The 24,771-nt window shown below is 51.0% G+C and overlaps 1 pseudogene; it reads right to left on the bottom strand.

The window, feature by feature from the left end:
- Nucleotides 1-24,010: 24,010 nt before the first annotated feature.
- LOC131412405 (nucleoside diphosphate kinase B-like) lies at nucleotides 24,011-24,469 on the bottom strand (annotated as a pseudogene).
- Nucleotides 24,470-24,771: the final 302 nt, after the last annotated feature.

The raw sequence follows: 24,771 nt of genomic DNA, 5'->3' as shown, positions 1-24,771 counted from the left end.
GGGTGTCCTGTTATTCGTTCGTGCATTGGTTCCCCAAATACTTACTGAATACCTGTATGTCCCAGGCTCTGTGCCTGGTGCTCAGGAGAGCAGAAAATAGTCCCCGACATTGAGGAGCTTATAGCCAGAGAAGAGGCGACTGTGGGGAGTGTGGCAGGAGAGAGGTAGACATGCAAATACTAAGTTCAGTGAGGTGTCGTGGCGCTTTACTGGGAAATCCATCTGATCACACAGAGTGCTTGGGCACAAGCTCCAGGGAGGGCATGAGCAAGTCCACTCAGAGGAGTGAAGTGCAAGTGGTAGTGGGGATGTGATCAGGAAAGGCTGCAGAGGGAAGACAGCCCAAAGTGGAACCTTCCAGAAGGGCTAGGTGTGCAGCAGGCCAATGGTAGGTAGAGAGTGGGGGCAGGATGGGATCTCCCTGAGGAAGGGGAAGGAGTTGATCCAGGCAAAGAGGGAGACGTGAAGTAGCCGGTTAACTGGGAGCGAGGGAGTTGGCAAAAGGGTAGGGTTTGGGTAAGAGATCATGGGAGATGAGGTTGGAGAAACAAGCGAGAAACAGATCAAAAAGGCCTCCTGAGCCAAAGTGAGGGACAGAACTTTGTCCTGAAGGACTCAAGCAAGGGGCAATGTGGTCAGAGCCGCGTTTTAGGAGGTTGCCCCCGACTGTGGTGTTGAAGATGTACCGAAGGGAAGAGAGATTGAAACAGACACATCTGGGAGGCAAGTGATGGTGACCTGCTCTGACTGGTTTGTGGCCACAAAGGACACCAAAAACTCTTGTCTGGTCTGGAAGAGACTATATGCTGGGAATTTTCTTATATGAAAAAGGGCTCCCCATGGTCGTCAGCTTGTGCCCATAGGGCTGGACCCCTTCCATGCTCCTCTGGTCTGAGAAGAAACCACAGCATTCTTTCCTCTGTCTGTCTAGGATTCCCCACACCAGTTTACCCACTTCTGTGGGTACACACTTTCCCATAGTGGGTTCCCCACTGCCCCATCACTGCCACCAACACATGGCGGCAAAACGCCACACCTTCACAGCCGTCCTCTTCACACCTTAGATAACTCCACACTATCTGGCCGTCCCCATTCATTCTACGTCAGGTATGGATTGATTTTAACTGAACATCTACTGTGTGCCAGGCACCACTAGGCTCTGTGGATGTGGCCTCTGCTCTCGCCTTCATGAGCCCCTGTGGTTAAAATCCAAACTCCTTAGGCCAGCATTTCAGGACCTTCTTAGACTGACCCCAGCCAGCCTCCGTGGCCTCATATTCTCCCTCTCTCCCTCCAACACTCTGCACTTGTCACACTGAGCCACTTGATGTTCCTTAAATACTCTAGACTATTTTTTTTCCTAATGAAAGATCTTTCTTTTATTAAAATGCAAATACATACACACTCTAATTCAAATAATCTCAAAGGTGGAAAGTAGAAAGTAAAAATTTGTCCTCTACTCCCTCCCATTCACTACCCTACAAATCCCATTCCCCAGAGATAAACACTGTTAACATTCGGGTAAATATCCTTCCAGATTCTTTTAAAAATTTTTTACACTCCAGCACATCACCTTTCACAAACTCTTTCCTGTCCTTCAAGACTCATTACAATGCCTCATTCTCTCCTCTGAGAAGTTCTCCACAGCCCCACGGGCAGAATTAGGGGCCTGATGCTTACAACAAACATAGCTCTTGCCACCTTATATTGAAACCATCTGTTCAAATGGTGTGCCTCCATCAGGTTGAGTGTGACTGTAAATGGAGATGACAATCTCTGTGAGGACAGGGCTGTGACAGTCTTGGTCCCTGCTGTATTCACAGTGTCTTGCACCTAGTAGGTGCTAAATAAGTATCCATAGAATACATGGTGGACGGATGGATGGATGGATGGATGGATGGATGGATGGATGGATGAATGGATGGATGGATGAGTAGGTGGATAGATGGGTGGATGGATGATTGATGGCAGGTGGGAACGCCTATGGCATACTCCCTAGATACACATAAGGGGATAGAATTGGCATTGAGTAGTGGAAAGGACCCCAGCTGAGGTTTAAGGACCTGGATTTCTGTTCTGGCCTTGCCTTCTGCCTGCTGCGTAGCCTCATATAAGTTCCTCACCCTCTCTAAGCTTCAATTTCCCTACCTGGAACTAACTAGTGGGGCTGGGTAGTTCCCCAGAACCCTCCCCAATGGATGCTCCAGAATGCTCAGCTGGCTCTGGCCCAGCACCCCTACTTCACACCTCTGTAATTACCCACCTGCATGCCTTTTATTGTAGAGATTGGGGTGGGGGCAGGGGCTCATTAAATAAAGGGCAAAAGGAAATTGCTGGCTTGCCGAAATGACATTGTTGGCATTAACTAGATTAACTTCTGAAATGAAAAGCCCACAAAAGCAAAACTAAAACAGAGAAGGAGCTGTGGCTTCCGCTGGGGGCTTCACGGTTCCCTGCTTCTGCTTGCCTGGCCCCCAACTCAGGCCTCCCAATCAATCTTCCCTGGGGAGGTCATGGGAGCCACTTTCCTGCCTTCACACAGGACTTCACCTCAATGAGCCCGGGAAAATGGTGCTGGGCACTGAGCCCCAGACCAGGACTTGGGAACTCCTCACAGAGCCTCCCGTCTGAGGAGAGACAGGCAGGCAGATAGACCACATGCAGAGCGATGAAAGCTGGGGTTGGGAAGCCAAGCACTGGGGAGCCCAGAGTCCAGGGATCAGAAAAGGAACACCTGAGCCGAATGACGGGCAGTTCTCCAGACAGAGCTTCTGCGAATAGCAGTTCGGGAAGGAGAGAGGAGGAAGACATGGAGACAGGAAAGAGAAAGGCATCTTCAGCCAGTGGTGGGCAGCCCCACGTGGCTGGAGCATAGAGGGAAGGGATAACACTGTCTCATTTGGTGGTCCTGTCTGGCCATACTTCTTACCATGAATCTGGGAACAGACACTACAGCAGCCTGGGCAGGGGACTAACATACATCCCCAAGCCAGGGAGGCCAACTGGCGAGAGCGCCCATGAGGCAGCAGGGGGAGGGAGCTGCTGCTGAACTCAGTGTGCTGGTGTTAAAACACAAAACAAAGGCAAGAGGCTGTGATAGACTCAGACCGAGGCACTTTCCCAGTCCACAATGTTTGCCATCATCAGAAGTGCCAGGTGGGTACTGGGGGCAGTGGACCCAGCCCTGCTCATGGGTTCCAGCTGCCTCCACAGGCAGGAAAGGATGAGCCCTCATGCCTGGCTAACTCTCTGGTCTCACAGGGAGAGAGCCAGTCCTTGTAAGGATCTCAGAGCACATGAGAAAAACCCTGATCCCTGGATAAACCTGGAATCTTCTCTACCTCACTGCAGAGGGTCAGCTAAGGCAAGTCAGAGAAGGGAGAAAACAGAAGAAGACACACCATCTCCTCCATGCCTCCCTGACATCAGAAAATTTATGTGCACTTTCTCTTTCATCCTCAGAAGGGTCTAGAGAGAGGTATTCTTTTCTCCACTTGATAGACAACGACACTGAGGCTGAGGGAATCTTACCCAAGTTCTCCCAGCTAGTGCCTATCAGAGCTAGACTTTGCACTGAGGTCTTCCCAGCTCCAAATCTGGGAGTTTTCTCCCACATGTCTCTGCCATCCAGACCCTGTCCTCACCCGTAAGAAGTTTACGGGTCTGGTTGGGCTGCAGATCCAGTGATGTCACACTAGCTGGGTAACTTTTGACTAAAAGTCGTGAATTCCGTCATTCCTCTGAGCTGCTGGACACCAGAACTATCAATCAATAGCCCAATAAGGATGTTAAACACAACTCATATTCCCAGCTGCCCTGACCGGGGTACTGGTGACGTCTCTGAGGAGAGCCATCTAACGATAGAAGTCCAGACACAGGACGGAAGAGATTCTTTTAGGTAGGAGGTCATCCCAGCACCCCTCAAACCTCATCCAGCTGCATACGAACCCACACCTGGACCTGGAGGCCACCAACACTCTCGTGGGTCAGTCCTGGTCAGGATCACCAGATGCCAGACTAGGTCACTGGGTATTAATCATTGCCAAGGGGAAGTTAAACTGAAATCCAGTTCATTAAAGATTAAGCTTCGTCTCCGAAGCCCTCAGGGAAAGGGAGCTTTGAGTGGAGAGCAAGGTCCTGTTCCAGGAGGTCACCTACTGTGAAAGCCTTCCCAGAGAGCCTGCGGTGAGGAGTGGGGGTGCTGGGTTCTAGTCCTGGCTCTGCTCTCGACCAGCTGGGGGACCTTGGGTAGGGTGCTTCCCCATTCTGAGCTCCCATTTCCTCCTTTGATACATGGAGAAGATTCCATTGGGTTCCTTGTGATGTTCTAGGATATGTTGCCCTAAGAATAGTCTATACATGTTTGCTTTTCTCAGTCTATAATAGCTCTGCACTCCAGGTTGTCCAGTGCGAGTTCACTTACTCGTGACAGTCTTTGTGGCTGTGTAAATCACAACTGCACCATGAGACCTGGAGTGCAGGCACTCACAACTCTCTTCCTTGCTCCCCACACCAGCCTGATGCATCTCTGACCCTCGAACGTGCCCTCTTTGCTTTCCGGGCACTGGCCCAAGTTGTGTCTAGAGGGAGCTCCTCTGAGCACACTGATCCACAAGAACAAAAATTCCCTCTTTGGCCAATTCCTGGCAGCTCCCTTTGGATCATCCCATCCCAATGGGATCTGCTCAACCAAAGCTTTGCATAGGACCTTCACAAATCTTGATCCAATACAAAAGCAATTCCACAATATATAATGAGCAATCATTGATAATGAGCAATCAATGAAATGTAATCATTTTGTACTCTCTACAAGGCACTGTGATGGTGTCGGGGCTCCAGTGATGGTCCCAAATGGAAATGGCATTAGATGCATCCTGGTTTGCAACCAGAAATTTCGGTTAAGGTGGGACAGCTGAAGACAATAGTGGTGAACAATAATAGGTTTTAAAATATTAGGGTACTAAGATGAGAGAGGCAGTTGGGGTTGGCAACTAATTCTCTCCTCTCTTTTCCTGTTGCTGTTGACCAGGCTCTTTGTGAAATGAATCTACTCACTTTTCTGTCTGTAGGTGGCAGCACTGGCCCCTTTCACTCCCCCAGGGGGACCATGATTTTCACTTGGAACAAGTGCTCCAAACTACAGGGTAATGCAAGGACAACCTAAGAGAAACAAGCTTCAGAACAACTTCTCACACACTTAAAACGTGAGCACTCCTGGTGAATCACGTTTCCAAAGTCTCCCTCTACATAAAACGGCCCTTTGGGATTCTAGCAAGATGCCACAGATCACCAAGAACTTTCCAAGGAAGTGTTGCCGAGTCCGTGAAACTCGAGGGAGATTCCCCAGAAGTCCACCAGAGTCCATAGAACCCACTGGAAAAGCTTTGAGTGCGAGAACAGCAGACAGAGTGCTGGAAGACAAAATCCTGCCCCCCTGAGCCTGTCCCGCATCAGCCTGGAGCGTCTCACCCAGGGCCGCTCTCCTCAGGCATTGCCCCAAACTCCTGTTTGCCGAGTGCTCACTATGTGCCAGGCAGATTGCTAAGCAGGTTACATGCACCGTGCCATTTACTCCTCGTGACACGCACCCCGATCACCCCGCTTTACAGAGAGGGAAGAGTGGGTCCAAGAGGTTAACTTCCTAGAATATCCAACCACCACCTTGCACAAACGGGGAAGCTGGAGTGAGCGGAAGACTCGTGTTCAAGGTCATGTGGCAGATCACGGACAGCGCAGGAGGAGGACCCTGTGCACACTTGAAGAAGCAGTATGATGATGCGAGACTGGGGCCTAGAAAGGGGGCTCTAGGCTCAGGACACATCCCACCCCTCCTCTGAATAGTGGACCCACCCACTAAGAAAGTCCTGGGGAGAGAGGCAGGAGCACTCCTCAGATCTCATGCCAGCTCTGCTCTGAACAAGCTGTGTGGCCTCAGGCAAGTCCCTTCACCTTTCTGAGCATCTGCACCCTCCCTCCCCCAAGTGGGTGGTGAGTATGTAATAAGATAGTGGCAAGAAAAAAAAGCTTTTAAAAGTATAAAAGCTCTCTTGGAGGTATTATTATTAATTATTATTATTATTGTCATCATCATCTTTCATGGTTATTAATGACCTGTTACCTGCTAGGGATCTGTCATCCAGGAATTTCTTTAAGCCCTTCTTGAACCTGTTTATATTTCCAGTCACCAGCACCTCCCTTGCTGTTGATCCCCAGCCCCCGGCCCAGGGAGCTGCAGGCAAACTCCTCTGCCTAGGGACGGCCTTTCTCAGTCTCTTCTGTGCGTTCCTTCGTGGCCAAGTGAATTCAGTGCAATACAGCCTCACTTCCTCCTCCAAACCCCATTTGTACACCCAGGTCTGTGTTAGGGATCTCAGGAAGAAGGAGAGACAGATATAGACTTTGCCTTCTCAAATTGTCGCCCTCCAGCCCAGAAGCCCAGGAGCCTGTACTGGGGCTGAGAACAGCGTCCAGACCCCGCAGCCCCAGAGACCACCCAAGGACCAGGGCACCACGTGCTCTCAAAGCCCACTTTCCTCTTCACACCAGAGGCAAAGGACTGGGAGTCTTTTCTCAAAGACAGTGCACAAGCCGAAAACACAAAGCAAATTCAACTGACTTTGCTACCTACTCTGGGATGAGCTCTCTCTGCAGATTTCAAGCTGAATCAGACATGGTATAGTCCTACCCTCAAGAAGTTCACAGTCTGATAGGTGAGACCAAGGCGTCAACATCATCTTGCAAGGTAAGGTTAGCTGAAGGCTTGAATAGAGGATTCAAGAAAAGCAGTATAGAGGAGGGCATAACTAGCCCTGTCTGGGACAATTGGGAAAGGCTTAATGAAAAAGGGACATTTGAATTAGGTGGTAAAGGATGGATAGGAGTTTGCCAGGTGGAGAAGGTTGTGTGCAGAAGGGAAGAATTTCTGCAGCAGGGACAGCAAGGACACATAATGTTCAGGGAATAGAGGTGGACTGGTTAGGAGACAGAGGGCTTCACCTGGGTGAGAACCGCTGGGTGTACAGTTCTGCCTATCCCTGAGACTGACAAGTGCCCTCATTTCCTGATCTTCAAAGAGCCCTGTTGGCAGTTGAAGTTTGGGCCCCAGAAGATAACTCCCTGACTTCCCTTAGGTAAGATCTTCGGATTCCTTGGCTTGTGGAGAATGCAAAAGCAGCTGGGCATCAGTATATTCCCAACCTTAGGCCAGTGTTGACTCGTCACCAACTCTGTGGGTCTCAACATCACAGTCGAGCAGGGCTTCTCAGACATATTCCATCCTTTTCCCTTAACTACCGCTTTGTTGCGGGTGAGGAAACTGGAGAAAGAAGCCCCTTCTTCACAAGTCAGAAGTGGGGTGCAAGTGGAACCCAGGCCTCCTGCCCACCCCCCCCACCCCTGCTCACATAATGGGGTAGAGCTCACTCAATCCAGCTGGAGGAAGTTGCAGACAAATTCAAGGTGATGGTAACAGTAGCGTTTGCAGGCAAATTATACTCCAGGAGCTAATTAGGAAGGGATTGGGTCCCTCAGCCTTAATTAATATCTCGTCCCTAACAACTTAATCCCAGGTGAGATCATAGCAGGATCTCCCCAGTGCTGAAATTCTTTCCTCCAACAAATCACCTATATAAATACATATATTGTAATAGCAGCAATTATAATGTTCTCTGCCAGCTTATGGGGCTGTTTAACATTCCTGGATAGAGGCCACAGTTTTTTCCCCTGGTCTCCTCCCTCCCCGCAACCAAAGCTTAATGAATAGAAACTCTTTTGTGGCTCTGCGTTCCGTTTAACCAATATCTCCAACCCAATGGGTCTTCGTAGGGAGTTAATAAGCAGTCTGGGAGGACTGCCTGAGGAGGTCCACGAACCCAGTCGTTAACTGCAAGGCCTAATCAGCATCTGCTTCCCACCCAGAGTCCCCCACAGCTGCACAGTCCTGGTCCCCCCAGTAATGGACGGAAAATCGGCGATTTCCTGACAGTTAGCAACCAATTTTCCACCAATTAGAAGAGAGATGGTGGTCTCTGGAGGAAGCTGGATGGCTCCACCACACAGAGCTGAGATCTAAAGAAAGATGATCCTAGAAGCACCAGGGAACCCAAACGCAGGTGGGTGGGGTGGGGTAGGATCACTCGTCTCCCTCCTCTCCCTCCAAGGCCGCCCCCTCCCCAGGTCAGCCTTGACTTGTATCATGGAAGGCGACATTGGGGGACCGAGGATGCACTGGCTCCTCCATCGGACCCCTTCTCCCTCAGCGACCCCGTTACACAATAAACCCACCCACCCTCTCTCCTCCAGGGCCAGCCCCACAGGGCTTCTCCTGCTGGGTCTCTCCTCAGTGCCCAGGATGTGGAGAAATTCCACCAAGGCACTTGGTGTGGAGGGTGAATGAGGGCCTATGCTTGGAGCTGGACAGCCATGCCTTGAAATCCTGAATTCATCTCTTTTCAGTTGTGGGTGACCTTGGGCAAAACATCTAAGTTCTCTGGGCCTCAGTTTCCTCATCTGTAAAGTGGGGCTGGTCACAGCACCTACCTGGTAGGAGAGTTATGAGGATCACATGAAATAATGCGGGTAAAGTGCTTGCATCACTCGTCGTAATGCTCAGTGAGTAGGCCCCATTATCCTTCTTGCTATTAGTATTATTTTCATAATGAATGATGCTATTATTAATCAATATTAACAACAAATGCGCATCAAGTGTTGTGCTAAGCACGATGAGGACCCTAGACCGACCTTGGACATTTCTTGAGTTGGCGGGCCCTGCCCTCCATTGTCTCCCCCACTGAAGTTCGGCTACAGTCAACTCCCTCTGGTCTCACACCCCACACCGTCTCTGGCTGGATTGAGACCCTTTAGTGGCTTTTATGGCACAGATTCCTTTCCCGGGCCTCACAGGCCCCAGGTGTGTCTTCCCTGCTAACGCCAACTTCATCTCTCACCACTCCAGCCCTATTTCTTATCACCCTAAAACAGAAGTGCCCTTTGTGGCCACAGGCCTTTAGCATCCGACCCACCTCTCCGGAGAGTGTGAGGCTTCAACGACATAAAAAAGAAAGAGCTCCACACACAGCGGATGCACAGAAGATGCGGCTCTCCTCTGTTCCCAGGACAAAAGGAGGTGAGTGATAACACTGCCGACAGGCTTCGAGTCCTGAAAGGGAGACGAAGTCACTCCAACATCACTTTAGCATTTATTGGACTTGATTGTGGTCTAAATTCTCGGGGAATCGGTCATTCTTATCTGGTCATTATAACAGAATCTGACCGTCTCTCCCTCAATGAGCTCGTCTGTGGGGAACAAAATAACAACAGTGAATATTTAATGAGCACTTACTTTATGCCAGGCATGCTGCTGAGAAACTTTACCTGGATCATCTTATTGGATTATCTAATTTGATCTTCATAAGAGCTTCAGCAGTAGGGTGAACATATAATTTATCATACAAACCAAGACACTTCCAGGAGTGAAAGGGAGCACTATTAACAATTACATGGGACAATAGGCATGAACCAGGACCGTCCCAGGCACGTCAGGACAGATGGATGCCCCGTCTCAAAGGTGTATTTCCTTATTTTAGAAATGAGGAAATGAGGCACTGGGAGGTTAAGGACCATGCCCACATTTACATCACTTTTAAGTGCAGGGGTTCAAACCAGGCCCTCTGACTCCAACCACATGGGCGCACATAACTAAGATCCGAGGTGAAACAGAATATTTCCTAAGAGCAGAAGGAAGAGACATGGCTCCAGGCTGGAAGCTGAAGCTGGGAGAGGGGCAGCGAAAGGGCGAGGGCTGCTGGCCAGGGGAGGCACTTGAGCTGAAGGCCGTGGACATTCCAAGGCAGGCAGGAAAGGGGACTCAGGATGGCAAACATACAGGAGGGGATCAAATAGGTGGAGGCAGAGAAGGAGAGAGGTGCTTGGAGAAGAGGAAGGAGCTGGAGTCTAGGTCGGGGCGGGGGGAGCAAGTTAGAGCTGTGGCCACAGACACAGGAGAGGGCTGATCACGGAAGGTCGTGGATGCCAGGCTGCAGGAAAGCAGAAAGAAGGGCTGCTTGGCCTTAGCCCCTGCCCCCTTCACACACTCAGTGCACTCTCCTCGCTCAGGGGACACATTCACCCACTGTCCTCTATGAGCTTCAGATTGTCTCCTTTCCTTTTGGGTCCACCTGCCTCTTCTGAAGCAGACTAGAAAACCCTGGGCCTCAGAGGCCCCATCAGAGAAATGAAGGGGCTACAGAGCTTCCTGTGCCCCTTCCTCAGACTGATGTTCTAGGAATTCTCCAGATGTGGGTGGGCTGGGGGGTGGTGACATAGCCATGGTCACTTGGCAGAGCTGGGGCTCAAAAGGCATCCTCTTCTCACAGGCTTTGCTTGTTTCTCAGAGCCCTCAGTCTTGCCCACCTGAGACATCTTGGCCAGCTTCTTCTAGGTGCCTCCATCACCCCCAGCTCCTCCTCCACAGAACCCAGTAGCCATGACATTGCTTTCCCAGAAGAGGCGACTGAGGGAGGAGGCAGGCTGATCTGGCAACTCAGGTGGTCCCTGGATTCCAAGCTCTGGAATTGGGAAGGAGGTTATCTCATGTCCATTCCGGGAGAGACTCCAGATGCTGCTTCTGATCTGTAGGCTCAGGTCTGGGCAGGTAACACTCCTGCTGGTGAAGAAGGAGCCCCACACCCATGAGTGCCGGGCTTGAGGAGCACCTTGGGGTGCCTCTGCCTCCCGTTCCTCCTTCAGCTGCACAGGCAGCTCAGCTATCCATACAGCTCTGCTTCCTCAACCCTCGGAGCTCCCTGCACCACAGCCTGCCCGGTCCACTCACCCAGCTCCAAGCTCCGGGCTTGCCACAGAGCAGTGACAACACACATGGCTGATGGTGGCCCTGCTCCAGTCTCACCCCTCTGAGCCACCTCCACACCTTTGCTAGAGGGATCATTCTAACAAATCTGATCATGTCACTCAAGAGCTCCCCATCACCAACAAGAGAAACGTTTGAGCATCTTCACATATAGCCTGCGGGGACCCTCCAGATCCAGGCCCTGCCCACCTCCCCAACTTTGCCTCTCTCCAATCCCCCCCCACCCCCATCACCCATGCACCTTCATTCAATCACTCATTCATTATCAAACAGGTGTTGAAGGCCTTCATCCTAAGCCCCGTGCTGGGTCCTGAGAACCATGATGATTCTAACACTCAACTCCAATGTGTGTGTGTGTGTTGCGGGAGGGAGCAGGGGGCTTCCTACAGCACCAAGCAATTCTCTAACACCAGCTGGGTGTCCCACAATTCAACTCAACTCTGACAATATCTACCCAGAGATAGCATCAGATTCCACAGGTTAAGGGTTCAATCCCACAAGACCACCCTCCACTCAGACACCAATCACAAGTCCAGGTTGTTACCTGTGCTTCTGACCAACTGCCTATAAATCCTCTGATTTATAATTATAATTTAATAATCCTCTGATTTATAATTTATAAATTATAATTAACCAAACCCCTCCATGGGTTTGATTAATTTGCTAGAGTGGCTCACGGAACTCAGGAGACCTGTTTACTCACTAGATTACCGATTTATTACAAAGGATATTAAAGGATACAAATCAACAGCCAGATGAAGAGATACATAGGGCAAGGTCCCAAACAAAGGAGTTTCTGTCCCTGTGGAGTTTGGGGACCAGCACAGTGGCACGTGAGAGCATTCTTGTTCCCCAGCTTGAAGTTCTCCGAGCCCTGTCCTCTTGGGTTTTTATGGAGGCTTCGTTACATAGCATGATTGATGAAATCATTGCCATTGTTGATTGATTCAACCTCCAGCTCCTCTCCTGCCTCCAGAAATCAAGGAGTGAGATTGAAGCTTCCAACCGTCTATTCTTGGTTGGTTCCCCTGGCAACCAGCCCCCATCCTTAGGTACATTCTGAAAGTGACCTCATTAACATAAACCTAGTTGTGGCGGAAAGGGGCTTGTTATGAATAACAAGACGCCCATTTCACCTTTATGGCTCTGAAAGGATTTCCAGCAACTGAGGAAGAGAGACCAAATGTTATGACAAAAGACGCTCCCGTTGCTCTTATCACTCAGGAAATTCCAAGCGTTTGGGGAACTGTGAGCCAGGAACCATGGATGGAGACCAAATATGTATGAGAAATAAATTTTGTTTATCTGAATGACCAAGTATATATTTCTTATAAATCACAATATTTCATTCCCCATTTTCCAACATCATCACGCTGCCTAGGCCTCCCCTCTCAGCCTTTCCTACCTGACGTACTCCTCTTCATCCTCCAGGACCCAGAGCTGTAGCCCCATCCCTGCCCTCCTCCAGGCTCCCAGGCCTCTCATCACTGTCTGTTTGGATGTCTGTTGCCTGCATTAGATTGGAGCTTCTCAAGGAAATAGGTTGAGTTTGAGTCAGTCCTGTGCCTCTCACTGAAGAATAAATTTGTCTCCTTTTCCAGTTCCTATATCCCTGGATCAACATTTTTCATCATTTTGTCACCCCCTCCACCACCACCTTGCCTACTGCTAGACCTTAGCACACCTGTGTGTGCATTAGAAAAAGGTGCCTCTTCCTCTGGTTGGACGCAGCTCCATGCCAGATTGTGTGTCTTGTGAGCAGAGCACTGGCCCCAATTTGCCCTTTGGCCAGGCACCTTGGTGCAGGACACACCCATATAGTCATATGCATCATCCCAACCTCCATCAAGATGCCCAGCCAGTTATGTTTGGGGGAAATAACCTTCAACTCATGATCACATGAGCGTTAGGGGATAATGGGTTTCCCACCGGCAGACTGTTTGCTTCTTCTAAAAGGAAATGGGTGTGGGGAAATGATGAAACAGTCATGGGAATCATGGATGTTCTGCACACCAGTTGGAAGGTGTGTACAACGGAGGCCTTTCCAGCCTGCTGCACATGCCACCACTTCAGTGGAGGCCATCTCACTTCCTTTCTTTTCCCTCTTTAGTCTTCATGTTCTTAATTTCTGAGATCCAGCCTCAAAGCTCCCTTCCCAAACTTCTACACATTTGCACACACAAAGGCACACACACACACACACACACACACACACACGCTTACTCCTGTAATTATTCGTTGAAATGGGCTCTAGGAGTTGAGCTCCAGAGAAGCTGACCTGCCAGAAAGAGCATGGCCCTGGACCAAGTTAAAAGATAATGCAGAGTGACAGGAGTCCCCTGAGCCCTGCCATAGTCAGATTCACCTGGTGTTCACTCTGGGACATTGGGTGGTAGAGCCTGGTCTGACCAAGGCAGCCCACTAGTGACCTGATGGAAAGCCTTGTTGTGAGAGGAAGCAGCTCAGAGAAGAGCAGGCTTTGAGTAGACCAGATGTCTTTGTCTCTCCCACTATGTCAGGGCTCTTGTGGGAGACAGAAGCAGACGCACTCTGGTGGCCCAGAGAGAAGAGCTACAACCACTCGGGGCAGACCAAAGGCGCAGGTCTGTATTCAGCCACAGGAGGCAACCTTTGGAGGTAGTGGACTCACGGTCACGGAGAAGTGGGAGGAGATGCTGTGTGGCTAGTGTTGGGCTCACCTTGAAGACCTTAAGAAGTGAATATCATTTTGTTTCATAGTCTAGGATTCTGTGAATCTAAGACTCCCATTGCTAACTATTATTTGATCTCATTACTACGTGATCTTGAGACTTTTTTGACTCATGCTACGATTTTGGGGCCAGCCCGGTAGTGTAGTGGTTAAGTTTGCCTGCTCCACTTCAGCAGCCGGGGATCACAGATTCAGATCCTGGGCGCCGACCTACACACCACTCTTCAAGCCATGCTGTGGAGGCATCCCACATACAAATTAGAGGAAGATGGGCACAGATGTTAGGTCAAGGCTAATCTTCCTCAGCAAAAAGAGGAAGATTGGCAATGGATGTTAGCTCAGGGCCAGTCTTCCTCACAAAGAAAAAACAAATGTTAAGATTTTATTATTCCCTGACTCTGGAACTTGAGAAACTTAGAATTGTAAAATTATCTATGAGACACGGTCATTTGTGTGAATTCCTTGTAAGAGGTGTGGAGTACATGCTTTGCACCAGCTACTCTTTTAGGCACTTTACATACACTATCTTGTTTAATCCTCACAGTGTTCCTGTAAATTATGTACTATTATTGTCCCTATTTTTTAGATGAGGAAACTGAGGCACAAAGAGGTGAAGTGACTTACCTAAGATCACACTAGTAGTATCTAGTGGTCCTATAATTGAAACCTCGAGTCCGTGTTCTTAACCACTCTCCTAGGCTGCCTGCCTGTGTTATATAAGGAATATATCCTGGATGATGGAGGGGCACTGGCCCAGCCCAGAGCTGAGTGATGTGTCCTTCTGAGATTCCTGCTCAGCCCGACTTCACCGGCACACCAGAGGCCGAGCCTTTGGGCTGAGGGAGCTATGCCTCTCCCTTCCCCCTCCCACCTTTCCAGGGGGTGTTACCTCCACGATCTCAGGTCCCGAATTCCCCAGGCAAAGCCAGCCACGTTCTTTGGGCTAGAGTCCAAGTTTATTTAAGAAGAGGAAAATGTTATTATGGAAATTACAACAGCTTTATGAAACAGAGCGTCACTGTATCAATCCAGGACCACAAGAATGCTCATCAACTTAATAGCTTCCTGTTGGGATCCTTTCAAGCTATGCCTGAAGCTGGCAGGCATCAGGGCACGGCGTGAGGCCAAGCAACTGGGTGACACTGCCCCCCTCCCACCCCCTGCCCTCAGGATGAGTGGTGGAGCCCATGGAGGGGACCACAGAGGACCCCACCCTGCTTCTTCATGCCCTGCAACCTTGAGCAAGTCAGCAGCTCAAGTTTCCCATTTTCAAAAGTGGAGTCCTGGTGGTGGTGGTGATGTGCGTGTGTGTGTGTGTGCACGCGCCTGTGTCTCAGGTGGTAAGCAGGGAGGGGGAGAGGGCTGGGCTCCTCCTCCCACCCACCCCATTCTACACCCTCAGCCTAACTCAAGTACAAACAAGGTTGTTGATCCTCAGACCTGCTCCCCAGACCCAGTGCGGAGGGTCTGAATCTAGGTCCCTGATAAGGAGAGGGGCTTTAGGAAAGTGATCGCTTTCTTTACATCCTAATGCTAAGGAGAGAGAAGACCATGGACCTTAACGCTTTTTATCTCTGTCTCTTTTTTTTAAGGGAGAAAAGAAAACCATTAAAGTGAAATTCCTGGGGCTAGGAGCAGCCAGGAGTCTGGCGTGTGTCTCCTCCTGGGTAATTATCTGGCATTTAGCACCCCTCTTCCCAGCACTTGTAATTAGCAGGGAAATTAAGATGCTGTCATCCTACCTCCCAGCTTCTCTCTGCTATGCCCAAAGGCCTGGGGAGGAGGCCTGGAGAAGGGGGGAGGGGAGCAATGCAGCAGGAAGAATTGAGATTAGACATCAGGAAGGGCTTTCAGCCCAGAAGGGACATTTGACAGGAGAGCAGGGGAGAGTGCTCTGGGGAGCACTTTCTGACGCCTCCAGCTGCAGCCATCTCTCTTCTTTCTGAATTCCTAGAGCATATACAGCCTGGACCACACCCCTTCGCACGGGATGATATCCTGGCCTTGATGAAACGGCTGTGTTCCAGCTAGGTCTCGTTGCATCCACCAAAACCTTCATACAGGCTCTTTGGTGCCCACCTCTCTTGCGGACCCTGAGGACAGAGATGAGTCAGACCCACCTGGAATTGCAGCTGCTCCCCAGGGAAAAGATAAGGCATTTGGGGGGTACAAACAATGCAGGTTTGAAAATGGCAAGAGCTGAGAGACAGGGGACCAGTGCTCCCCGAATTCAGAGGGGCCTACTGACAATTATTGAAATTATGAATAATTTCAAGACAGCAACAGCAGAAAATTAACCCAAGTGGGGGCTCTTCTCAGCGTGGCACATTGTGTGACTCACAGGCTGCACGCCCATGGAGCCGGCCTGGAGGGAGGGCAGTGTGGGTTTTGCCCATCAAGGAAGAACTCTTGGAGGAAGCAGCACTGAATGGGTCTGGTTCAAGAGATCAGTATTGTTTAACAGGTTAAGTTTTCTTTGCCTATCTGGTCAGTTTTCTCAACCTTCAGGACCTCACTCTATGCCCCCTCCTCCAGGAAGCCTTACTTACTAACCCCAAGCTGAGTTAGGGCCCTCTGGACTCTCACAGAGCCACTCCCCTCCAACCGTGAGCATCTCTAGAAAACCAATTCCACCCCATTACAGATGACCTGTCTAGGAATCTGCCTCTTCCACCAGCCCGTGTGCTCCCTAAGGACAAGGTCTGTGCTTATTCCTTTCTGCATTCTCAGTGCCCCATGGAAGGTAGTTGCTTGACAGTGGTTGACTGACCGACTGAATGAACAACCCAGAAGGAGCAGCTTGGGCCAAGGCCTCCTTTGCACTTAGGGAACATGAGAGTGGATCTTTACCCGTGAGGCTGAAAAGTTAAGTGGGATTCGATCAGGAAGGCCCTAAATGAGAAGCCAAGGGCAGGGTGCCCTCTAGGAAGGTTTGAGCTTTACAGATTGATCTGCCTGTTCTGTAGAGGATGGATTGGAGTGATGACGAGGAGGAGGGAGCAGTAAGCCTGGCAGGAGAGCAGTCAGAAAGCTGTAATGGTGATCCAGCCAAAGGTTCGGGTGGCCTGGACCAGACTGCAGCCAGGGGAATGGGGAGAGGAGCTCGGTGGAAGCTTTGAAGCCCAGCCACCCTGGTGGTAGCAGTGCTGGGTCACCAGCCAGCTATTCCAATTATTCATAGAAATCAACTTCATTCCAGGGAGGCTCTGATAAACTCGTGCACGGTAATGGATGGGGAGCTTAGAGCGAGGAGATAAGAGGAGGCCCAGAGTGTGGGGTGATCAGGTAGGGCTTTGCAGGAGGGGGAGGAGTGGTGAGAGGTTATCAAAACATCCCTCAGACAGTGAAGGCTCAGAGCCGGCCTGCCCAGCTGTGGCTGTGGGGGACACGCAGGCTCATCCTCAGGCCTGGGGAGACTGGACCTAGTGGTCCTTGGGCATTATTCCCAGCAGCAGGGGAAACTGGTTAACTCTTCCTACCCTGAGACTTACATTGGAGGTCTAGTGCCTTCTATTAGGGGCTGGGGGGCAATGGGCAAGGGCATGGAGCAGGTGGGGTGCCCTCTGAGGCCCATTTCCACACTGACTGTCTGAGACTCTGAGTCCATGAATTACCACAGTGGCATTTTGCCTGCAGGATCAGGAAAAGGATAGTCTGTTCTCCAGCCCTGGGCAGATGGTGTGGGAGACAGAGTGGGGCTGTCTACTCACTGTAAGCTGGGCCAGAAAGGCTGTGTCCCCATCGGCCTCAAATCCCTCCACACAGGCTGGAAAGGGACCCACCAAGCATCCCTCGTCCTGAGACGTGAGAGAAAATGTGGTGTGAGAGAGGTTTGCCCAGAGGAGGAGAAAGAGAGCGAGAGACACGGGGGCTTCCAGAGCAGGGTGAGGGCACGAGGGGGAGGCGGGGATGCCCAGCTCGGCACTCAGAGGGTGAAGGAGAGAGTGACACTAACAATAAACGACGGATCCTCACGGAGCACCTGCCCCTGTGCCAGGCACTGTCCTAGGTGCTTTATCTGAATTAACCAGTGTCGTCCTCACAACCTTCATCTTATAGAAGAGGAAACCAAGACACTGAGTTGAAGTCAACTTCCCCAGAGTTACACTCTAGAGAAGGAGGAGCGGGACATTTGGACCAGACAGTCGGGCTCCATTTTATCACTGCATTGAAAGGATCGTCCATTTGCAAAGGGCTTGCTGTGTACCAGGAACCAATTTCACTTGGTCCCTAGGAGGGGTTATCATCCCCATTTTACAGATGAAGAAGCTAAGGTGCAAAGAAGTGATTTGCCCACAGTCCCATTTCAGGCAAGAGGCAGAGCTGAGATGTGAACTCACACCTATCTCAGATCTTGCACACTCACCCAGGCTCTACTGGACAGGGGCTGTGCTGAATGGAGCTGAACGGACTCTTAGGAAGCAAGCGATGGGGCATCTCCTGGCGAGGGCAGAACCTGAGGGCCCTGCCCCTCCCACCCTCCTCAGGCAGTCTCCTCACAGCTGCCGGTGGAGGCAGCTGGAGGTTGGCCCAAGAGGCCCCATCTGCCGACACTCAGGGCTAGGAGGAGATAGTATTTTTATCTCTGCTGAGAGTTCAAGAGTTTATTCCCACCCGGGCAGTGGGGAGCCTGGTGCCCATTCTTGGAGGGTGTCCAGGGACAGGATAGATGGGGAAGCACTTCCTCCCCTCCCCCTCCAACACACTCCCCTCCACACCCCACCATCACCAGAGGACAGCAGGGAACATCTTGGACTGAGCCCTTGAACACGGGCGCAGGGTCTGGTGGAAGGAACCGGCTCAGAGCGCAGGGCTGGGTACGGAGCAGTCGGGGTGGCTGGCGGGAAGGGCACAGTCTAGAGTCAGGCACAGCAGGAGCGGGGTGCAGTCCTGGCTCCACCACCTTCTAACAGTGTGACCTCAGACATGGTGCTACCCCCTCCTGAGCCTCAGTTTCCTCCTGGGAAAAGCTGAATTTTCATTTCCATCTTGGAACGTTGTTGTCAGGCTTAAAACAGGAAGATCATGTATTTCAGTCATTGGCTCATAGCTGGCGCCCTAAATTGATGCCCCCTTTCCTGTATGCACCCTGTGAGTTTGACTCTAGTCAATGAAGCAAAGTCCATTCCAGGGTCCCAAAGATAGAGCGAAGGAGCTCACCCCTCTCAGGACTCCTCACGCCCACGGCCCATGGAGGGAGGGGCACTCTTAACCCAGCATTCAGGGCCTCCAGGGGTCCGGTGGCTACCTGCCTCTGGGCCTCATTTCCTGCCTCCAGCCCCCAGGTGACTCATTCTTCCTGAACAGAGCAGGCTCTATCCTCATCCCCCAGCACCCTTCAAGGCCCAGATCATCTGCTGCCTCCTCTCTCACCGCCCCCAGATCCCTGAGGGAGAATGAGTCACTCGCTCCACTGTGCTCCCACAGCTCTGAGCTCATTCTGCTTTGTGTTATGGGTATAGACTCGGTATCCGCCTCCTCAGCGGACTGTGAGCTCCTGCAGGGCAGCGGCCAGGATCCCCATCTTCTTATAAAATGCCTGGCACAAAATTTGTGCTCAGTAAATGTTGTCTAACCGATTAACTGACTAATCGAACAGAATATCCTAGAATCAGAGTATTTCAGAGCCAGCAGAGCTTTAAATATCACCTAGTCTAAATGCCTCGTTTTCTAGATGAAGAGGCCTGGGAGGAGGGAAGGGTTGGGCTATGGGGTAAAGAAGGACAGGCCCAAGGTCACACAGTGAGGTAACAGCAGAGGATGCACTAGAATGCAGTTCTCTACAGCAGAATAAAGGCAAGGGTTGTTAGTTCCAATGAGCAGTTAGACAGACAAAGACGCATCAGTGGCTCTCCACTGGCCTCTGGATAAAGTTCACTTTGTTATCTTGGCTCCCTAAGTCTCTTTGTGATGTGGTCCCCGCCAGCCTCTCTCACCTTACTTCAGGATGCTCCACACTCAGGTCACACTGTACTACTCCAGCACCCAGAATGGGCCCTTCTCTTTTGCTTCCAGGCCTTACCTGCTGATTTCTCTGCCTGGAACACCCACATCTTTGCACAGGACACTCCCCGCTCCTTTGCCTGGCCAAATCCTATAATCCTTCAGGTGTCCCCCCTTGTCCCCTCTTCCTTAGCCCCCTGTGATCCCATCTGTCACAGGACACGGCGATGGTCTGTTTACATCTCTCTGCAGTCAGAAACTGCTGACCTCATCCCCCTGGTGCCCAGCTCGAAAGGAACAAATCCGAGTGAATGAACGCAGCGGAGGGACTGGAACTCCTGACCACAGGCAGACATACTATTGATCCCAAGTTCACTCCAGGCCCCATGCAGGGGACAGACAGTGAGCCAAGAGGAGGGAGAAGGAAGGGCACGCTGTAGGAGCACCCGGCAGAGGCAGTGCTGAGAGAATGTTGAGGTGGAGGGCGTGTGTTCCCCACAACCAGAGAAAAAATATTGTTTGTTGACCTGAGCCTCCCTTCTTTTTCTTTGGTCCAGTGACCTTTGTTATTTCTGGCAAACCTTTGAGTCACTGAGGAAGAAAACCCTTGGAAAAAATCAGCCAGCCCCACAGCCCAACTGAGCCCTCATGGCCCAGCCTCCAGTCCTCCGGCAGGCCTGGTGGAGCCTGCTCTGTAAGCCGGGCTGGAAGGGCATCTGGACTTTGCCAGGGGGAGGAGGGGGTGGGCAGCCATATGCAGAAGCTCCACGCCCGGAGGGAGTGTGGCTGGTTCAGGTACCAGTGAGGAGTTTGGCAAAAGGAAGAGATGAGGAGTTTGGGGAGAGGAAGAGCTCACCAAGGGGTGAGTGGGAGTTTGTGGTTAAAGAACTAGAATGCCAGGCTAAGAATCTCAGACTTTTCCATGAGTTCAGTCCCTTTGCCAAACACTCATTGCCCTCCCCCCACCCAGGCCCCACCTAGAGCTTACAGTCTGTGGGGGAGAGAAGAGACTCAGAATCGAGTGTGAGAACGGATGCGACAATGGGGACCACAGAGGGGCCTCTACTCCAGCCTGCCTAGGAAGGCTTGCCCGTAGCTGAAAATTGGACAACAAATGGGACCTCTTTCTTTCTTCCCTTCTTCCTTCCTTCTTTGCTTCCTTTTTCTTCCTTCCTTCCTTCCTTCCTTTCTCCTTCCTTCCTTCCTCCCTCCCTCCCTCCCTCTCTCTCTCTTTCTTTCCTCCCTGCCTCCCTCCCTTCGTTGTCCATCCTTCCTTCCATTCGTTCTCTTTTCCCTTCTTTCTTTTTCCCCCTTGTCTGCTCATTTTTGCCTTCTTTCATTCAACTATTGAATAAATCATCATTAAGGAACTACTATAGGGGACCGGCCCCGTGGTGTAGCAGTTAAATGCGCGCGCTCCGCTGCTGGCGGCCTGGGTTCGGATCCCGGGTGCGCACCGAGGCACTGCTTGTTGGGCCATGCTGTGGCAGCGTCCCATATAAAGTGGAGGAAGATAGGCACAGATGTTAGCCCAGGGCCAGTCTTCCTCAGCAAAAAGAGGAGGATTGGCATGGATGTTAGCTCAGGGCTGATCTTCCTCACAAAAAAAAAAAAAAGGAGCTACTGTATGTCAACCACTCTGCTAGGGAGGGCTCTATGATGTGAATCAACAGGATATGGCCCCTGCCTACAGGGAGATTATGGTCTACTGGGAGACAGATATAATACAAATGATCACGCCATGTATACACACACACACAAAAGAACCACAAACACGTTAAGGTCTAGCAAAAACCAAATATTTAGTGCCGTGAGAAAACACAACAGGCCTGTGATCCACAGGATGAACAGGAGTTGGTCAGGCAGAGCGTGTGAAGCGTAGCATCCAGGAGGAAGAACAGTGCATGCAGATGCTCGGGACGGGGAGGGAGAGTCACATGTTCAAGAAAACAACAGACAGATAAACAGATAGAAGGCCAGGGCAGCTGGCCCACAGCGAGCACGAGGCAGAAGGGCACCAGATGGTTCTGGAGAGGCAGGGATTGGTCAGGGTTCAATCAGGGAAACAGAACTGCTAGGAGTGGTGGAGCCTTATGACAGGGCTCTGAGCTTCCGCAGCTGTGGGAGGTGGTACACACTCCCTGAGGCTGTTGTTGTCCGCGTGTCTGATGCTGGGCCTGAAGTCACCAGGGAAGATAGTTGAAGAGGAAAGACAGGAAGACGGAATCCTGAAGGTCTCGGTGCCTCCAAAGCTCCTCCGTGGGTTGTGCTGGTGGCCTGCAGAAGTGGGGGCCCTTCCCCACAGAACTAAGCATTCCCCTGGGCCAGGAGACGAAGCCGAAGGAAAGTACGGCAGGAGGCGGAGGAACCCCACGCCGCTGGTTGCCCTAGGCCAACGTGAGTGACTGCACCAGGGCCTGGGACCCTGCACTGCCCTCCTGAGTGTAATAACACAACCGCTCTTTCACTTCCTCCTTCTGAATCTGCAAACACTCTCTTGCACCTCCTGCACACCTAGGATATGCAGCGAAGGGAATTCTGGGAAACTTAGTTCCAGCATAGCTAACTTGATACACCACAAACCCACCACAGGTAGGCAGAGGCCAGATCATACTGGGTCTTGTTAAGTTTAGATGATATTTTAAGAGGAGTGGGAAGCACTGCTTGATTCTAAGCAGGGTGTTGGGGATGACAGGATCCATTTTCTATTTTAAAAAGCCCCTTTAGCTGCTGTATGGAGAATGCCTCAGAGAGAAGCAAGATGGAGGCAGGGATTCCAGACAGGAGGTTCCTGAAGGGATGCCTGCAAGAGAGTGCGGGGGTCTAGGGTCAGGGCGGGGGACTGGGGTTGGTGGCAGAGTTGGAAAGAAGCGGGTGAGTCAGAAAGATTTGGTAGCGGGTTGAGTGTGAGGGTAGCTGAGAGGGGAGAGGATTACCACACGGCTGGTAGAGGCGCTCACTAAACTGGGGGGAGCTAGAAGAGGCAGAGGTTGGAGGTGGGAGTCTGATGGGAGGCCAGGAGTTTGATTTTGGACAGATCGAGTCTGAGGTGCCAGTGAGGCAGCCAAGTGAGGGTTATTGGGTAGGATTTGGGGTCTGAAGATCAGGACAGATTCTGACTGTGGTTGTATTTGAAAGGACAGCATATGGGTAGTATCCATGGACATCGGCGAGGTCCACTGAGGGAGAGGGTGTGAGAGAGAAGGGAGACGAACCCTGGCACCACCATAGTATTTTAAGGCATGATCCAATTTTCATTTTAGAAAGATCCTTCTGATGCGCTGTGGAGGGTGATGCCAGAGGCAGAGAGACCAGGTCTTGGTGACCAGCTACAAACTTCAGGTAACTAAAACATCAAGTTTCGCTGCTTTAGGCTGTGATTATATTCACTAAGTGGGCAAAATTATTTAGCTCCTGATGACCCAAAGTTCTGACTGCCTATTATGGTATGAGGTGGGTGGTGGGTAGATAAGACCCATTTCCAACCCTACATGAATCAAGCCCATCCAATTCCATACTAGTTATTACTATTTTAATGGATGTCATAAATTTAATTGCTAAAAAGAGGCAGTGGATTTGGAAAACAAAATCATTCAGAATGCAGAATTTACGGGAAAACAAGATCCTGCTGACTTCACTTCCTCAACATCTCCCAAATCCACACATTTCTCTCCATTCCCATTTCCACCACTGCAGCCCATCCATCAGCATCCCTCATCTGGTTCACTGAGCCAGTCTCCCAACTTGTCTCCAGGCTCTCCCCCCTTCCATCTTCCACACGGCATCACAGTCATCTTCTCCAAGTACAAATCTGACCATGTCACTCCAGCTAAAACCCTTCACCAGTTCCCACTGCCTCCAGGATAATGTTCAGCCTCCCCAACATGGCTCCAGACCCTGCCTGTTCCTGGCCCTCTCTCTCCAGCCTTAGTTCCGTTGCATGCCCCACACTCCCCTCCCCAACTTCCTCCTGCCCCTCACTCTCCATCAGCAGACTCAAAAAACAGCCACTGCAGGTCTCAGAATGAGCCTTGCTCTCTCCCTACAACAGGCTTTTGCAGATGTTGCTCCTTCTCCCTGAAAAACGACAGTTTCCTCCCTACATTCCCTTGGTCTAGCAAATTCCAACTTAGACTTTAGAATCCTTGTCTGGCCCCACTACATCTGGATATCAGCCCCCTCACTCCCGCTATGCTCCCGTAGCCCTTTGTGGGTTCCTGTCAGAGAATGTACCCACCTGTGCTGTAATGCTTGTCTCTTTCTCCCTAGATAAGACAGGGGCCATTCCTTCTTTCCTCCCTCCCTTCCTTCCTTCTCCCTTCCTTCCTTCCTTCCTTTTTTGCCAGTTTCCAAAGGCTTTAATTGGCAAAGATGTTTTAGAAAAGAAAGATTGACCCTATTGCTTCCAAGTCAGTGGAATGAAGAGCTGTGTCCAGGGAGTGCCAGAGTGTGTCGAGTGGTGCTGAAGGGGACTGCTGCTTTGTCCCCCATTATTCATAGATCCAGGCAAAAGCAAAAGACTTGTGTGGTCACCAATTCTTCTGGCTTAAACCACAGACTGATTTCTTTTTCAGCACTTTTTACTGAATCACCATATGAATGATGTTCCTGCCAATTTGAATGCAGAAGTCCCCTCCAAAGGTGGCCGCTTTAGATTCCACTGGATTGGTCTCCCCAAGCATCACTGGCCCTGTCTTCCCCACTTTCAGCCCCTCCCAGACCATGGCGACAACCGGCCCTGAGCTCACGTATTTCTCCAGCCCCGGGAAGAAGGGGCCAGTTTTTCTGGTCAGTGCAGTGCTGCTTCTGGGGTTCCTCAGAGGCTGAGGAACCTCATCGCCACGAGCCAGAAGCCCTTCTGCTAGAAGCACTTGATGATCTTGCCCCACCAGGCCACGCTGCACACCCTCTGGCTTGATGGCAATGAGGATGTGCTCCAAGTTGGCCATGGTTCCCGAAGATGGCAGGGATGAGTGGCGAGTCCATTGTGGGGCCACAGCCAAAGGCCATTTCTTTCTTCTTCACTTATACGCCCAGCACAAAACCTAAAATGTAGTAGCTGTCAAAAAAAAAAAATGTTTGCTAATAATTAAAGGGATCTTTGGAGAGCTTAGATGGGAAAGTTTTTGGAATATTTCGACCAATTCCAATGAGATTCAGAGAAAGCCATGCTTTCCTGTACCCTCCCATGGAATCAGCCTTGCAGGAGGAAGACTGACGGGTGTCGGCTCCACATCCCAGGCCCATCCCA

Source organism: Diceros bicornis, chromosome 13 (genome assembly GCF_020826845.1).
Source record: "Diceros bicornis minor isolate mBicDic1 chromosome 13, mDicBic1.mat.cur, whole genome shotgun sequence".
In the NCBI taxonomy this organism is placed as follows: Eukaryota; Metazoa; Chordata; class Mammalia; order Perissodactyla; family Rhinocerotidae; genus Diceros; species Diceros bicornis.
The sequence above is the reverse complement of the archived record's forward strand: the minus strand, read 5'-3'. Positions and strand labels throughout refer to the sequence as shown.